The sequence below is a fragment of the Falco biarmicus genome, unplaced genomic scaffold (genome assembly GCF_023638135.1).
Source record: "Falco biarmicus isolate bFalBia1 unplaced genomic scaffold, bFalBia1.pri scaffold_27, whole genome shotgun sequence".
In the NCBI taxonomy this organism is placed as follows: domain Eukaryota; kingdom Metazoa; phylum Chordata; class Aves; order Falconiformes; family Falconidae; genus Falco; species Falco biarmicus.
Window position 1 is genome coordinate 666,613 of NW_026611833.1, and position 16,246 is coordinate 682,858.

The 16,246-nt window shown below is 46.9% G+C and overlaps 2 pseudogenes; both read left to right on the forward strand.

The window, feature by feature from the left end:
- LOC130143369 (ankyrin repeat domain-containing protein 26-like) overlaps window positions 1-8,939 on the forward strand; it is a 247,144-nt pseudogene extending 238,205 nt beyond the window's left edge.
- A 257-nt stretch (window positions 8,940-9,196) lies between these two features.
- The window catches only part of LOC130143370 (ankyrin repeat domain-containing protein 26-like), a 50,368-nt pseudogene continuing 43,318 nt past the window's right edge, over window positions 9,197-16,246 (forward strand).

Here is a 16,246-nt window from a genome sequence, read left to right on the forward strand (position 1 = left end):
TTTCCTTTTTCAAAATTTAGGTTTCATTTGTATTTCAGGCAAAGCCTGACCTTTTTTTGAATTACTACAAAACATCCTGTATTTCGCCTTCTTAAATTTTCATAAGAAAATTTAAATTTATTTATTTATAGGTGGATTATCATAACGGTGGGGAATCAAAAATGTTTTCAAGTATGCAAGGGAGAATGGGAAGATGTATTGCTAGCTCTGTTTTTTCTTAAGATGCAAGCAGTTTTATTGTATTACTGTAGGTTGAAGAGGAACGTGATGAAACACAGAGACAGCTCTCTCAGGAAAAGAGGGCCAGAGCCCTTCAAGAAGGAATTTTGAACAACCACCTTGGGAGACAAAAGGAACTAGAAGAAGAGACAAGAAGATCTATCGGAAAAAATTCAGAGGTAAGCAGATTTTTTTTCTAATAAATTACATTTCACCATGTTTGTTTTAAAGTCATAATAAATCTTACATAACTTTTTCTGTTTCTTGATGTTTATTTACTGTTTACCAGTGTAACTTATCTGGGTAAATACCTTTCTTGTTTTCTCTTATGTCTAAAAGTTCTGGAAAGCAGCATCACTCCTGTATGTACCTGAATTACTTGTGCAAGTCGGAAGCTAATAGAAGACACTATTTACACCGTTTCTTAACCTATCTGTTATTTTCCATTTCATAGACATTTTGTCATCGCTTTTTAGGCTTTCTAGCAGTGAAACACCTAGCTACCTATGGCAAGGTTGACCAGGAAGAAAGTTGTTTGACAGTGTTTGTGTTTCCATTGCTTTTATTTTTTAATTAGTTATTCCCTTATTGAACTTACTTCAAGTATGCCTTTCTTTGCCACCTCCACATCACTAAAATTTTATGATCGACTCTCAGCAATGAATTCAGCTCTCTGTAAGAGTTAGAGTAACTGGAGGAGAAAAAGCAATCATAAACACTGTATTAAAAAAGATCTTGAAAAGAGTTTACTGAATTTCCTAAAGAATGTGCAGTGCCTTGAAGCCTTTTTGTTCCTGGCTGTGCTGCCCAATAAATGTAGGGTGAATGTGTTTAAGTGGGAAAAAGTTATACATACAATAAAGAGGAAATATACAGGACTATTGCATTCCGGGGGTGATTGGGTCTTATAGCTAACTTTCAGTAATACAAAAGGATAAGTGTTCAGAAGACATTTGAGAAGGAAAATACCCTTTCTGGCCTTGTTTTTACCAGATCTGTAGCACAACTAATTCAACCTTAAAGGCAGTATTATAAAGGCATGCACATACAAGAAAGCGCTGTCATTTTAAAAGCTTTGGTTGCTGGTTTAAGGGGGGAAAAAACCGTAACTGTATATTTGGGATGTTCATTTAGGTTTTAAGGCTATGTTGCACTTCCGTTGGGTACATACGTTGTACATGTGCATGGGTTCACAGAGTAGCTTATTGCCTGAAACTTCATCTTTGAAGTCATGCTTCGGTACTAGAAATGTTAAAATGCAGTTTATTGCTGCAGGTTTTTTGTAGATTCATTTCCCAATTGGCTCTTTATTCATTTTCCCTGTCATTCAGGAATCCCGCACTGATAGAGAACAGGATCTGTTGTACAAGAATCAGTTACTACAAGATGAGATTGCTATGCTAAGGCTAGAACTCACTCAAGTAAGACTTAGGCACCAGGAGGAACAAGGAAAATATTTAAAGGAAAATGAGACCTTGAAAGAAAAAAATGAAGCTCTCAAAAAGGAACTTAAACTGCACAAGGAAGCATTAAGACAAATGTTTTTTCAGTTCAACGCGGAGCTGGACTTAGTAAAGAGAGAATCTGCAGTGCTGACTTCCAAACTTGAGCAGACAAACAAAAGCAAAGACAGACTAGAGACAGAAATTGAATCATTGCGTTCCTCCCTGAACGCTGCAGTTCAAGAACTTGAACTTCATTTGTCATCAGAAAGCAATGCTGAACGAAGATTTCCCAGAGAACGTGATGAATGCCTTTGCTTGCAAGTCGAGCTCCATCGTGACCTCTCTGGCGTGCAAGAAACCAACAAGAGCTTGTCTCTGCAGCTGTGTAAAGCTAAAAGCAAAGCTAATAGGCTAGAAAATGAGCTCCACCAGTTGAAGCAACTGCTCGGAGAAAAAGCTTTGCTTTTAGAAATGACAAAAAAGAATTAAGTCAAGGCCAGTGTCGGGCAAAGGAATGTGATCATGCTCGACAACTTGAGAAAGATCCAGTAAGCAAACTTGTAATAAAACAGGAGTCCCTGCAGGAGCGATTGGCCCAGCTCCAGAGTGAAAACCTTCTTACTCCATCAGCAATGGGAAGAGATGCAGAACAAGAGGATCATGAAAGAAAAAATAGCGGATTATGGGCAGGAGCGTTTTAAAGACATTTTCAACAAACTTAGAGCTGATACAGAAAAGCAAGTTTATCTAATAGAAGAGCGAAACAAGGATTTAAATGCCAAGCGTACTGATTTAAGGGAACAAGTCTTTAAATACGAGACTGACGTAGTAGAAAGACAGGTAAAGTATATGCGTAGAAAGAACAATTTAAAGTTTGTCCGTTCTTGAAATTAGTTTGTTCCTCCAATGTATCCGGTGCAAGTTACATGCATGGGACCAAAGAATACTCATTTGTTCTGGTTTGTTATGTTTCCCTCGGAATTGCGGAAAGTTTTGGCAACGGGGATATTAGTCCTCAGATCTAAGCAGAGAACAGAAAAAAGGTATCCAAGTCTAAGCTTTGATCAAGAAAGGTGATTCTTCTCTAGAACTTTTTTCCATCTATTTTCCTTAGTCCATGTTATGCCCTATAGAATAGTCTAAAGTATTTGATGGTTTTGATGTAAGTATTGCACTGATGACATGAATGAGAGTGGTATAAAAGGAGGAACCATCCAATACACGAGGGCTGAGAAATGAAGATGCAGAGAAGTGAAGTGGTTGGGGACAGATTTATATGAAGCTTCTATAGAGGGGAAAAAAGAGGTTCTCTGTAAGCTGCTATCAAGATTGAAGAGTATTAGTAATGTCCAGCTGTTGATTTCTGTATGTGTTTTGAGGGTTCTGAGGGGCCTGCCTGTTCCTCAAAGTTCATGTCAGACGGTGACCTTAAGCTTTCTCTTCTATGATGTGTAGCCACACTCCAGCAGTACTGTCAATCATTGTAAACTGTGACTTGCTTTGTATTCTTACTACCAAAATAATGGGTTCCTTTTGAAGATCATGTGAGAGAGTGTGTGTGTGTATATGTATATAGCTATATATATATATGAGCTATCCAGATTTTTGTAAACCTAATCTATCAGTATTTCTAAAACGAGCTGAGTAAGAAGACTACAAGAGGATGTGATTCAACATACCCTTAAAGTGTATCTCAAAGGAGCTTTCAGATATTTGTATTCATTTAATTGTATTTGTATAGTGAAGAAACAGAAGAAAGAACAATCTAACACAAAGTCCTGCCTTCAGTCACCGGAGTAATATTTGCAGTCAAACTGTGGCTCTTAGATCACAACAGATTTCTTTGGGTTTTGTTAGAAAAAAATACCCGATTGCAGTGTGTTCCTGTGTATTGTTCAAGGAAGAACAATACCTGAGCCTTTTTTATGTGTTAGGAAACAGGAATCCTCATGAACAGCTGCTGATAGTCAAAGGTGCTCAGCTGAGAAAGATGACGAGAGGTCATCATCTGTGCAGATGCCTGCTGGTGGCAGGCAAAATTTCATACTTTTGGGTTCAATCTAGACAGGTCTAACCGTATAACAAAATAAGTTAAAGGCGTATTTCATGTTCTTAGAACTTTCTTCATGCTAATTTAACTGTTTCGTTAGGGCATGTTTGGACAACTGCAGCAGGAGCTTGCTGCTGCACTTAAAAAGCAATCTATGCCAGAAGCTTCACTTGAAGTTACTACGCGCTACCACAGTGACCTGGAGAGAGACAAGCTGCGCTTGCAAAAGGAGTTGGAAAAAAAGGTGAAAACTAAGGTAGTTAATGTCTGTAACTATATGAATAAATCTGAGCGTAGCTGTTGAAAGCAGGAGCGAATGTTGTCCTTTTGCACCACCTTTTGCAGTGTTCTTACGAAAACTGAAGTATAGAGGGAACCAGAGGAGCTTTGCAGGAAAGCTGTAGGGTGATTCTGTGTGTGTGTGCATGTCATCTTATCCCCCAAAGTTGTAACCTCATCCTGTCGCTTCTAGAGTATTCCTTCTTCCCACCAGCTCCAGCTGCTGTTCTTGGTTATGGTTCCTAAGGTGTGTTTTACACTCCACACCAACCTTGGCCATAGGTCTTGGATGGGTGGAGGAGAGCTTAGGCCTGTTTCTGTGTAAGTTACTGCATTCTCCTGCGCTCTTGTCTTTTCCGGCCACCTTACTTTTTCTTCTGCCACTGTTGCTTTCACAGACGCAGAAGCAGAACATGCTGGCTCTGACATCCAAGGACTTGCACAGCACGTGGGAGGAGCACTTGAAGTCAAGATCCCACCTTGAAGAGCGCGTTGCTCAGCTGGACGAGGAGAAGGCTGAACTCTTGCAACAGGTGAGCCCAGAAAATTCTCCAGGCACCGAGCCAATACCCAGGAGAACCACGTGCACCTTCTGGTCAGGTTCTTACATATCATTGTTTTCTGTTATCCCTGCCATTCAGGCTGCGAGTACCTTATCGTTTGGGGGTCATGGAGGAAGCAAATAAAAGCTAGATGGGTATCCTTGTGTAAGTTCTGGAGTGGCTCTGTTGGGAAGAGTTCCCAGTGTGGTTTGCTATCAGTTGAGCACATCGAGCAAGGCCACAGTTCCCAGTTCTTCCTTGGATTTTGTGTGGTCATCTTCTGACCCCTTGGTTTCTGGGCAGGTTTAAAATGCTTGATGTTTCCAGTGCGTGTGTGGAGGAGCTGCTGTATGTTTTCAGCGTAGCGGGAGCTTAAAAGCCTTGCAGAAAAACATACTGAAGGAATGCTGGGTAAATGAACGAGTGCTTGGGAAACAAGCAGCGCCTGCCAGTTGCCAAGGGACAGCCTTCCCCTTTTCTCCTTTTCTGTAGAGGGAAAATGGAAGTACAAAGTCAAAACAGCTGCCAGCTCTCCTCTGGTGTGGCTGAGAAAACACCAAGAGGAGGAAAACCAGCATGTGGCTAAGTAAATGGCCACACAGAAGAGGTGGAGGTAATGGCCGAGGGGAATAAAATGTTGAAGAACTCCAAAAGATCAGATTCCTCCACAAGCCCCTGCCTGCTGGTTGCTGGAAGATCCCATGAAAGCTTTGGATGGATCCATGTTCTCCCATGAAGTGCATACCTACGTAATCCCTACTATGAGCAGAGGCACTGCCAAAAGTGTTCTCCAGCATCTTTTCCACCTGTTATGTCTAGAAGAGGATGGCCTTTGCTTCAGCGAGGGCATCTGTTTCTGTAGTTACGTATTGGTCTGTTTGATGTGAAACCTGAAGGGATGGAATATCCTCAGGAATTCCGTCCCGTGGCATTCTGTGGAACGTGGCTAACGGATAGAGACGTCCGGCAGCTTCTCTGTGGAGAGCGCTAGATGCACAGACTGTACGTAGGTATTTTTCCTGTGCTCTGTGTGTGTGATAAATCTTTCTTTTCTCTTTTGAAAGTGCGAGAGTGAAAGAAAGGAAGTGAAGAAGCTGGTAGAGTTGAAACGCCCAGCTGAACTACGTCTGGCCCAAGAAATGAAAAGAAACCTCGATCTGCAGAAAGACTGTAAGAGGGACGGCTTTTTAGCGTGGTGAAGAGGTATCCCTGCGTAGAAGTCATGTTTTATTAAACTTTAGTGTAAAAATAGGTGTACCTAACTGTGAGCAGATGCCGGCCTCGTGTTAGTTCTTGCAAGGTACTTCTGTACACCAGCCCCTAGTTTTCACTAGCTGCCAAAACAACTGCAGGTGCAGGTTGCCCTGCAGTTCTCCTGGGAAAAAGGGAGTCTTTCATTCCTCTTTTCAGGTGAAATCTGGACTCTCCAAGTGTATGTGGCACAGGAATACTGGTTTTTCCTGGTAATTCCTGGTGTGTCAAGCACGTTAAAGATGAAGCAAGCTGTGTCTGTGCTGTTTACATGAGAGTATGTGAAAAAGTCCAGTTTTGTTCCTTTGCTTCATTGTTTTCATGACTAGTTTGCTGTGCAGGTTGAAGAGGCTGCTGAGCAGAGCTACGAAGGAACTAAGGGTGTATGAGGAGAGAGGGGGACTGTCCCAGCTTAATTTGCAGGGAGAAGTGAAGAACAGGTATTCTGAAGTGGTCAATGAAATTGGCAGATTAAGAACAAAGGTGAGCTTTATTTTGTTTGGGTTATTGTGGTGTTTTTTCTTGTGAAACCTTTGTTCTTTCTTTATACTTCTTTTCATATTGTTGACTTTTTTTCTTGGCTGTATTTCTGAAATTATTTGGCTGTTTTTTGATGTTCCTTCTATGGTCACAGTAGTAGGCGACTGTAATACTGATGTAGCTCTTAGGGGTAAAGACGGAAGTGTTACGTACACAGCAGTATCTGCGAGGGCACATCAGGGGTAGGCTGTCCTGCAGAGGAAGGGCAAAGCAAGAGCCACAGCAAGGCTGGCAGGGTCTGTGACCACACAGGCCAGGGATCAGCCCCACAGGCCCTCACCAAGAAGAGCAGAAGAGTTCTGGGGACAGTAAGCAGAGTGCGCCAAGAGTGCAGATCACCAGGCCGGTCCATAGGGATGGGCAGGTCTGCAGTCCTACTGGGCCGTCACGTCCATGGGTGAGGGTCAGGGCTGAGAGCAGTGAAGGCCCAGCACAGGCCTGGCTGCAGCTTGAGGCCGTGGCAGCATCGTCGGGCTCCGACGGATGCATTCCCTCTCGGAAGAGAGGGGAGTAACGCCACCATCACTCGGAACAGCTCTGTGCAGTTGGCCTTGCCCAAGGTCACCCCCTGAAGCCTGTCTCGGGCACGAGTTGAGCAGGAGGCAGGTGGGGGTTTGCTTTTCGGAATGGTGTCTTTGCTTCCCAGGGCACAATGCAGTGTGAGGTGGTGCGGAAAAAACCCTGTAACTTGTTGCTTACTAGTAGCTGACTCAGTCCGTCTTTCCCTTGTCATGGAGGCCCAGAAGTAGAGTTCCCAGAAGTGCTTCTGAGGTTGCTCTGGGTGATAGATTCTAGTTTTTAATTTTGCATCCTTTCTGTCTAATAATAAACAAACAGTTCCTGTTGTGCCCTTAACACTATATCCACAGGACCCATCAGCACTCCCTTATCTTCCAAGCCTGAAACTGAATTTCAGCCCAGGCAGCTACCAAAGTCCCTACCAACTAAAACTGGGTAATCACGGAGGGGTTTAATACCATTCTGAAACATTTGACATTGCACAGGAACTGTAGGGTCTCCTGGTCTTGGCTGGGGAATGACCTGTAAAAAACCCAAGTTTTTGTGGCTGAGCATGCGTGCACTTGAAAAAGGACTAGAGAAGAAATACTTCCTCCTGGAAAGAGCACAGAGATGGATTGTGTTTACTCTGTATTGCCACCTTGTAAATAAATTCCTGCCTTTCTTCTAATGTTTGGAAGAAAACAAATGCACCCAATTAAAAAATGCATTTTGCTCTCCATTCCCCCATTAAATGGTCAGACTGATTACAGAGGTGCTCTTGAAATGGCTGCTGCTCATAGCCATTTCCCAAAACTCATAGAATTCAGGTTTTGCAACCTGAATTTACTTGGCTGTGTTTTCAACAAAAGTCTTTTTTCTGTCTTTTTAAAATTATTATTTATTATAGCTTTTCCTTCTAGGGATCACGTCTACAATAACAGAACGCTGCTAATACACTGAGGATCAGCTAAGGAAAGTGACTGTACATCAGCCACTTTGGTCGGCGAGAACACTGCCAGAGCGAACAGGCTTGATAAAGCTGTGAAGGCTCATTCCAGAAAGCAAAATGAAGGTTTTAGGAGCTGTACCATTATTAGCGATGAAGAAAAAGAAGGTATTTCAAAGGGCTGAATCTTCTCCCTAAAAAGTGGTACCAGATTCCTGTCCTGTTGTAATCAATATTTTCACTGCTAATCGCAGTGAAGTGTGTCCCTCTCTCTGATTGAGGATTTCTTTCCCATCTCTCCGTTTTTCACAAACTCATTGGCAAGAGACAGTTTCTAAGAGGAAGAAGTGTGCTGCCAAGGTGTTCCATGAGTCAAACCATCTAGGGTATACTGGACTGTGACATCACCCCAAAACCTTATGGTACTTATAATAAGGTTTCACCACGCTGAACTACCTAGCGGCATCACCGCAGCAGTAGAATAGGAGGATGGTTCCCAACTTATCTACACCAAAGGCGTGACCTGTCTTTTGATTTCTGGACCACGTTTCCATACCCTCAGTGCGCGTTTGTGTTCTTTTGTGGCAGTGCCAGCTCGGCCACATTTACTGGAAAGTAACTTTCTGACCCTGTCATGGCAAGGCAGGTAACTAGATGGTGCCTACAGCCCCCCCCAGCCCCCCTCCCGCTATATTAACCCTTGCTGTTTGTTCCTTTGGCATCCATTTGCCCAGGGCTAACGATGGCACACAAGCAGGACTGCTCAACAAGCTAGGAGGCAAATTGCTCGCAGAGCTGTTTTGGCCATAACTCCCTGACGAGATGCCCTTGCCCTGAACGACAAGCGCTTCCAAGTTTGAGCCATTTGCTTTTAAAACCGACTCGCCCGAGCCGCCCCGCGAGCTCACAGCGCGGGCCCCGCCGGGGCCAGCGGGGAGCTGCTGCTGCCCGGTACGCCGGCACCCCCCGGGCTTCCCGGCAGCGGCCCGAGTGCTCTGCGGGGGGCGCAGCGCCGCCGCCACCCGCCGCGCCTCTCGCTGCCCCCGGCCCCGCTCGGCAGCGCCGCGGCCGGGCACCGCGCAGGAGCCGCCGGGCACCGCGGGGCAGGAAGTGACGTCACTCGCGCTGGACACGCGCCGGAGCAGACCCCGCCCCCGCCAGCAGAGCCCGCCGGCCGGTTAACCGCCGCGCTCGCCGCTGAGGGAGGCGCTGTCCGCCGCTGCCGCGCTGAGGAGCAGCCTGTGCGCTCGGCTTCCCGCCCTCTGGTGGTTCGCTCCGTAGACAGCCGTACCGGGCCGCTGCCCGGGGCCCCGACCCCCCGTCCCTGCCCCGGGGGCCCCGACCCCCCGATCCCCCGTCCCTGCCCCGGGGGGCCCCCCCGATCCCCCGTCCCTGCCCCGGGGGCCCCCCCGATCCCCCGTCCCTGCCCCGGGGGGCCCCCCCGATCCCCCGTCCCTGCCCCGGGGGGCCCCCCCGATCCCCCGTCCCTGCCCCGGCCCACCGGCTGCCTCCCGCCGTCCCTTCCCTGAGGCGGGACCGTGCCCGCGCCCCTGCCGCGGGATGAAGAGGTTTTTCGGGTTCGGGAGGAAGAAGAAGGGGCAGCCGGCAGCGTCCGGCAGCGCCGCCAAGCCCTTCCCCACCGGTGCCTACGAGCTCCGGCTGCAGGAGCTGGGCAAGCTGCACCGTGCGGCCGCCCGTGGCGACCTGGGTCAGGTGCGGCAGAGACTGAAGAAATGCGGCATCGACGAGCGGGACACGGCGGAGCGGTAAGCGGCGGGGGGGCAGCAGCGCCGGGCGGTGCTGGGGCGGGGTGCGGGGGGGTTGCGGGCAGCGCCGGGACCCGCAGGTGCAGCTGCAGCCGCCGGCAGCTCAAGGGCGCTGGGAGCGAACGGCAGCATCGCCGCGGGGAGCCTCAGCCTGGGCGGGGAGCCAGGCCTGTGCTGCCAGGAGCCCTTGGAGTCGGCCGAGCATCCCCCGTCTTGCCCCGGCCCCCTCCGTGCCCTCGTTCCCGGGGGTGCTGCCTTGCCTGGGGGCGCAGGAGCGGCAGGGGGCCGGCAGCAGCCTGGCCGGGGGGGTTGCAGAAGGAGCCTCAGGGCCATTCTCCAGGCTCGCTTGGAAGGCAGAGTGCATGCACCTCCGAGGCCTCGGCGTGCGGGGTTAGTAGTTGAGCTGAGCAAGCTGCACTGCCTCAGCTGGAGTAAAAGAGGGTAAGCACTGCGTTTAGGAAAGGGTAAATGTGCTGTGTATTGGTGCTGTGTGGACGGTTGCCTGATGTGCCTTTTGTGACTGTGATGTTGCAGCCAAAGCAACATCAGTCTGATTTTAGGTGGCAGTTACTTTGCTGTTTGCTCTGTGGCCTTGGTACAGCTAATTAGTGCCTTGGATTGGAAAATCTGGGCAGTGCCATGCAGAGGGAGCTGCTGCTTCTGGCAGGTGGTGTGATGTGTGCTTTTGAGTCAAGCACAGCAAGTACTTGGCAGTTATATTTTAGGGAGAAGCCCTGGGCTGCAGCATAGCTCCTCATGATCCACCGTAAGCATAAGGGAATCAGCTGAAGTTTTTGGGTCTTGGATGTTTTGAGCTGTTAATGCCTTTTCTGAAAAGACTCTGAGTCAAAACATCCATGACATTCAGAGGAGATGCTGGTTTAATCGGAGTACTTCAGCACCCTGGGCTGTCTTTTTCTGAAGACTGGACTTTTGCCAGCCAGCTAGCTTATTGCCCTGAAAACACCTGAAACTGTCTAGATTTGTAGGAAGGCGATGAAGAGTGCAGCCAGTCAGCACGTGGGCTGTGTGCCTGAGTGTTGCCAGCCAGTATTTGTTTATGCAGCTGCAGGTGGGGGATGCCATTTAAGGTGGCTTGAGTGCACTTTTGTGCATAATTCAGCTGCCAGAGTCAAGGTGCCCGATGGCATTTATGGAAATAGTTCGGAAAGTTTCTCTCTTTTTCTTCTTACTGCTTCCTGATTCAGTCAGCAGTCAGTCACCAGCTCTTAGCAGACCCTGGTACGAAATTTCGCTAGTTTTTGCGTTTCAAGTTCATCTTGTCTAGAAAGCTTCTTTTCCTCTGAAGGGTTTCCTTCTGTGTGCCAGGCAATTATCAGTGTTATAACAGGACAAATAAAGTCACAAACTGTAAAAAACCAAGCCGGGGGCGGGGGGGGGGAGAGGGAGGGAAGAAAGAAAAGGCAGCATACTATGATGAGCACGGTGGTGGTTTTGCCGTGATAATGCCCAGTGCTGAAAAGCGAGGCTGAGAGCAATTTGGTGGCCAGAGCCTGCCTACTTGCTGCAGCCACTGCCCTCTGTACCAGCCATGAGGGTTGCAAGGCCACCTGTGCCCTCTTAGTGCTTGTGGGTGTGATGTGTGTTGTGAGTGACCACCAGACGCAGTTGCGTTTCAGGGCTTCGTGTTGGAAGACTTGGTATCATTGGAAATAGAGGTGAAGAATAGGAAATAATGCAAAGTAACGGCAACAATGTGTGCGTTGGTTGTATGAATATCTCAGGTTTGCTGCTCAGGATTTCCAAAAGCAAAATCCTGCACCAGGAACATGGCAAGGATCACACCAACAGGTTCCTTCCATAAAGTGGGTCCTGTAGCCCATAAGACCTCCCGAAAGTACGCTTGATACAGCATCAGTTAGGAGCAGGCAGCTTTCAGAGGTGGTCTAGCAAAACCTTCAGCCTCACTGACAGAGACGGGCACAACTCTGTAGTTGGAAGCACTGTGGGCACAATGCCAGCTAGTCATGGATCCTGGGTCAGAGCTCATCGCTAAGGGAGATTGACCCTGTCAGCTGCCTGTCAGACTGAACTCCAGCGCTTTCATTGCTTGGCTTGTAGCTGCTGGGTTGTCGGCTCAAGGGCCATTCAAAGTGTGTACTGCCAGCCTGCTGTTTCCCAGTGGGGTTGTTTCGTGGCTGCTCAGGCATCAGCAGTTCTCTTCTACTCTGTAGGTGATCAGCGTAGCAGCAGCAGGAGCAGGAACAGAATCTGGGCAGTGTCCCCAGGGCTGGGTGGCAGAAGAACTTCGGTGTTACTGGAGGCCTCTTGCAGGGACAGGCAACCCTGAGCACTGGTGTTCTCTGCCAGCCTGTTCCCTGAAGCGGATCTTCTGTGGAGCACAGCAGGCCTCGCTCCAAGCAGAGCCGTCTCCTGTTGACAGACTGAGAGGCTTGGTTGAGGAGGACAGCAACAAGTCCAAGTTTTCTGAAGGCTTTTCTGTTTGCAGAACTGATAGTGACTACTTGACGTCTGTCATGCTTCCTAGTGGTTGGTAGTAGCAGCTTTCAGATGATTGTGGACTCCTTCATAACCAGTTCTGGTTAGCTTTCAGATAATCTCAGTCAGTCGTTTCTTCAGAGATGAAGAATCCCGCATGTTTCCATGGGAATTTCTCAAAAAGTGGTGGTAGTTGCTCTTGAGCTACTCCTCTGTCAGTGCTCCAGTCTGTTCCCTGTCTGTAGCAAGACATTCCAAATTCTTTGAAGTTTTCTGTATTTCTCTCATCCTCATCTTTGTTGCAGTGGAGGAGGATGTCAGCTGCCCTGTAGCAAGTATCTGTGTTACAGATTACTGTGTTTCTGCATCACCTGCCACTGCATTTGTGTACCTCTCCCTTTCCATTCCCCCTTAGCCAGGGAGCTGTTGTGCTCCTGTCTCAGCAAGGTACCCAAACAATTGCAAGGCTAGTTGAGCTTTCCTAAATACAGAGAAGGACCTGCCTGCAGCGATGTGGTTCAGAACCAGTGCTGGTGTTCCCCTCAGTTCTTGAGGAACTGTGGGATTGTTACTGCATCGCCTTCAAGGGAGGAAGGTCCCAGCTGTTTTCTAGCTTGTCTTCTGCTCTGTTGGGACAGGTGTCCTGCAGAGCAGCAGGTGCTTTGCTTTTGCACAGAGTGAAGCTTGTGCTGATTTGTGCCTCTGATTTAGGGGGAAACACATGCAAGGACTTTCTGGGCAATTTCTTTCAGTATAAGTAGGCTGGTTAATTGACATCAGACCTAAGATGTTCTGTGGTTTGAAGGAGGGGTTTTTTGTTTGTTTTTTTTTCCTCTGGCAAGGCTTTAACTTGAAGAAAAGAGTTTCATTTTCTTATGCTGGTCATGTATTATGGAAACACAGTATTCCCTCCCTGGAGAGGACTTCCTCTGTAGTAGGCTTATTATGACTATCGTAGTTACACGTGTCTGAAGGGTCGGGTATTACTTTCCTGTACTCAGGCTTACAGTGTTCTGCTGTCTGGTTTGCTGCATGTAATGGGGGGCACTTTGGTGCAAGTGAGTACTTGGTTTTGTTGCAGTAGTAAGCAAGCTAGAGAAAAAGCAGAAATCCTCGAAGTGCAGGGAAATGCTAATACTCTTTATATAAAGCCCATCTACATCTCTGAGACACTTCTGGCACGTGAATAATCCTAGAACTTAGAGGGTTGCTTGCCATAGTTCTCAGATTCCCAAGCTTTGGTCTTTTTTGCTGTGCCACAGGTGTAGTCCTGCTGGAGGCAGTGACCACCACCTGGGCACAGGAATCTGTGCAGATTAAGTTCTAGAGTGAAGGAAATGGCAGCTTACTAAGCAGATGCTGCGGAGGGGTTTTGCTGGCCAGTCTCGGGTGTTTGGTGCGCAACTGCTGTTACTGGTAACAGAATGAGAAATCTTTTCTTAAGCTTGCTTTGTGCAAAGTGAAACTTGTGGTCATAACAATTTACCACAGCCTGAAATTATTTCTCTAGTTGTCTGTTTGTGCTAATTTAATATGTTTTACTTTTAGGACACCTCTGCATCTCGCTTCTGCGAATGGCCATGTGAATGTTGTTACATATCTCGTAGAAAACAAGTGTAAACTAAATCTTACTGACAGTGACAACAGATCACCACTGATGAAGGTATGTGGAATATGTTATGCTCTTTCAAGTGGGGCTTGTCAACTGTGCATTAAATGAGAGGTGGCTGGAAGGATTCTTTACACAGCTCTGTGTAGAAGCATGCATGTTGTAATCAGCGTGGAATAGGCATATGTTAGCTCAGCTTTGAAGGTGCTCTTATTTTCCAGCATTGGGAAGCTGGGGCAATTGTAACAGAGTGCTGGCAGTTCTTCCTTTTTTGCGTGTTGTTCCCAGGCTGTACAGTGCCAGCAAGAAGAATGTGTAGCTATTCTGCTAGAGCACGGTGCCAACCCCCATCTGGCGGATGCTGACGGCAACACTGCCCTTCACCTTGCTGTCCGATCTCCTAATACAACCGTAGCGGGGCTGTTACTTGAGCATAATGCCAATATTGATGCTCGGAATAAGGTAAATTTTTGTATTTGTTGAAGAAGTTCTTTCAAAAAGTTGTACTAGTATTTCTCTTGTAGGGTTTTTTTTCTTTTATTTTTAAATGTATTTATCTGTCCTTTCAGGAGGGAAACACTCCGCTTATTCTTGCTATCTCTGAACGTCATGAAGATATAGCAGAGTTTCTTCTGCAGAGAGGAGCTGATGTGCATGCTCGAGATCACTGTGAAAGGTGAGTGGTTTGTCAAAACTCTGCATGGGTCTCTTTAGTATTCTTTAGGTTGGATTAATCAGAGGCATGAGAGTGAGCTCTGAAAAAACCCGGGGAGCCACATAGCAGCTATTTCTGTGTGACTTGTGAAAGCACATCTGCGCTTGGCTGTTGTCATACCTCAGTGGGTGCTTTCCTCGTTGAGGGTTACAAGAAGGCATTGTCTGTGGTGGCCCTTCTGGCAGGAAACATGCTGTTAGCTCAGCAGCACTGCCTCAATTTGAAAAAACATCTCCTGCATAGTGGCGTAGTTTGTACGTGAGTGTTGTCTATGTGGAAGCTTTGTCTGAAGATTGAATGTTTGCTTGTTTTGACTCCCTCTTGCATTTTATGGTTGCTCTTAATATTTAATGAAAACTGCTTTTTCTTTTGCTCATTCAGTAATGAGGAAAGTAGTTTTTGAGAGCAAACAGGAATAAAAATAATTACAGTGTCTGTGTCAAATGATCTACTTCATAACATATTTTTGGTGTTTCAGAACCCCACTTATGACTGCAGCATCTGGTGGACAGCTTAATTTAATAAAAGTTCTTCTTCGATATGGTGCTGATCTTTTCCATAAAGACAGTAACGGATGGACAGCTGAGGATTATGCTGTTACTCATGGATATTCTAGGTAAATTTTTGACTTTATTGTTAGAATAGGTTGTCAGTTGTCAGTGTGGCTTTTGAATGTTTTTGGTAATAGCAGCAAGGTTTAATGGTGTGTTGAAAGCTTCAGGACAGACAGTGCTCGGTGACGTCTTCTGATACGTATTGTTCCCTGTGTCTACTATTAATCTGGATGTTGAAGAAAATTTCCGCCCCGAATTGTCTGTTAGATGTCAAGTTTTGATGCTAAACTTGCACCTGCCCAATACAAACTCTAAAACATGTCTGCATCCTACAGTTACCCAGAGGTAGAATGTGGCAAACTGAAATGCATGTCAGTCCTCTCCTCAGACCAGCACCATTGTCCTTACTGACTTCCACTACAATGAGCAGGAACTACCAGCCTTTTCTTTCAGAGATCTAACATATCCCTTTTGTTAAAATCTTAAGCAGTTTCACCCCTCTTATGGATAGCTTTGTACCTGTGCGTATCCCTTCTCTAAGGTGGTTATGTGTGCTTAACAGCTAGGCTGAAAATACTGTGCCGAGCTGGAGCTAATAGCTTCATAGGTGTGGATATGCACCTCTAGAGTGAACGTGACTGTAGTGAATATTGAAGTAGGTAGTAGCCGTGCAGTAAGTTCTGTGTGTATTACTCTCAGTGAATGCATACAAGTATATGAATTCCTACGGCTATGAATACGTGTAGGGTGGATAAGTGGCTGTTAACTGTTCTATTAAACTGTATAAGCAAGTATGTGGTTGTTTTTACCAAATACGTTTCTTCTCTTTCCCTATATAGTCTTTGTACACAACTGGTGGCATACGCATTCCGGGGAGACAGAGACGAAGGTGGTGCACAAGGCGACACAGTACCTGGCATTCCTCACCGGGCCAGAGCTGCTGGCTTGACGTTGGGTGCACCTGCTGTGGACAGAGGAGGTAGGATCTTTAATCACGCAGGAGCTCACGAGGAAAATCACTGTGGCCTTTTCTTTAGGGGGTTTGTGTTGTCAGCGCTCGCTGTGTTCGCCGTTGACTTTAGGGGAGGCATCAGGTGGAGTAGCACAAGAAGCTTTGTGAATATGCTGACTTGTTGCTGGTTGGAGGTGCTTCTTGTCAGGGGTGAGGACAGCTGCGGTTTGTGTGCTACGGGCCCACGTACCGGGTTGTTGCGTTCTGCCTGCCAGATTGCCCATCTGTCTAGGTTTTCATACCGAGAGAGAAGGGGGACAGGGAAGGAACTAGGTGAGTGGTTTTGGGTTTGGGGTGTGTACTTGTACCTGTAGATGGCCATTCAGATTGTGAAAACAAATTGCAAAAGGTTCATCC